Genomic DNA, 1,706 nt, shown 5'->3' with positions numbered 1-1,706 from the left:
TGCACCTGGTTGGCTGCCAAACTCACCAAGAGAAAAAATAGTCTTTATTTCATTAATACAGGGCCTAGATGAACTTGGGACACGAAGAGAGATGCAAATTAGGAGTTTTTCTATTAAAACAGATGATACTATAACAATACTAAACTTTGGATCCCCTAAAAGGTAACTGACCTGTGTGAATTAGGGAGGACAAACTGCCTGTGGGAACTTAGGGGAGAACTTAGGGAAGGTGCCGGACCTCCCCCGACCTTGGCTTCTCCTGCACAGAAGTGGAGCAGAGCCCCGTGGTCCCTGGCAGGGTGTATGCCCCGCAGTCTGTACTCCTCCAGTCTGCCCTATTGGCTGTCCCAGCACTGTCCCCTGACCGTCTTTGGCTTCATGATCAGAAGGGCTTGCTGGGCCACACCCAAGCTCTGACCTTCCGCCAACTGGTGCACACTTTAGCTGACATACAGCAGAGCCCTGACATGTGACATGAACAGAGCAGGCGCATCGTCCCTTCTCCTCTCAGCCCAGTTCCTCAGCTCCCCCATCTCCTCCTGGCACCTACCTGGGCACCTTCCTATCATCTCTGATGTCTTCCTGGACATCCTTCTTCTTCATAGCCACCTACTCCTATCCAGCGCAGGCCCTGGCCCCCTCGCCCACCGGGGTCCCTGGTACCCACCCCTCCAGCCCCTCTCCACCTGCTCCTCCTTTCCCTTCTCACACTTACAGCTCCCTCCATGGCTCCTTCCAGCCTCTCCTCGATGACAGGAAATGGCGTAGCTTCCTGTTGTCACCTAAATGAACAGTTGCCATTTGGGGCTGTCATGAACTAGCCCAACCTAATTTCCCTCCTTGTTCTTCTTCACACCTACACCAAACTCAGTGTTGCGGCCCCCTCCCCCCAGCCTATTTTTCTCTTCTCCTTCCTCCCTCACTGGGGCTCCAACCCAGGGCCCTCTGTACATGCTAGGCAAGCGCTTTAGCATCAAGGGGTATCGCCGGCTCAGCTTTTCCTTTCTGTCACCTCACTCATAATATTCTCACCAGCATACAGGCAGCTCCCCTACCTGCCTGTAAAAATCTCAGCCTCCTCATGACAGCCCAGGTCCAATACGCTGTGTAACCATTTTGCAATAACTAATGTACCCTCCGGGGTCCTGTGATAACTACACCGATTTTTTACAAGGGAAACTATCCCCTAAAGACCTTCTTCTAGGCTACTAACAGGCCCCACCATATCTCAGCATCTCTATGGCAGAGACCCACGCTCGAGCACGTGACTGTCCTGGAGCCCCACTCAGGCCCCATGCGCCATAGCAGTCTCTGCTCGCCAAAGCCAAGGGAACGCTGGAGCCACGGCCGCCAGAGGACAGTGGAATGGCAAACGGGGAGAGGAAGACTCGCTTCAGCTCGAGAGCTCCAACTTGGTGCATGGGGATCAGGGTGGGAAAGGTGAGGTGAAGCAACGCCTGTCCCTCTGAGACCCTTGGGCAACCAGGGCGTGAAGGCACTCCGGGGAGAGAGAAGGGGTGAGCCAGGCCTCGTGGCCAGCCTCCCTCCGCGTGCCTGCAGCTGCACTTATACTTCACCCCAGTTTGCATTTTTCTTCAAAAACTGACCTGTAGGATCTGCTTTAGACTCGATCAATTTATTTTGCACTTGCATATTTTTTATTTTTTTATATTTATTTTTTATTGAGAAATAAATATGAATGAGAC

The sequence above is a fragment of the Octodon degus genome, unplaced genomic scaffold (assembly GCF_000260255.1).
Source record: "Octodon degus isolate 3935 unplaced genomic scaffold, OctDeg1.0 scaffold00140, whole genome shotgun sequence".
NCBI lineage: Eukaryota > Metazoa > Chordata > Mammalia > Rodentia > Octodontidae > Octodon > Octodon degus.
Note: the sequence above shows the minus strand (reverse complement) of the source record.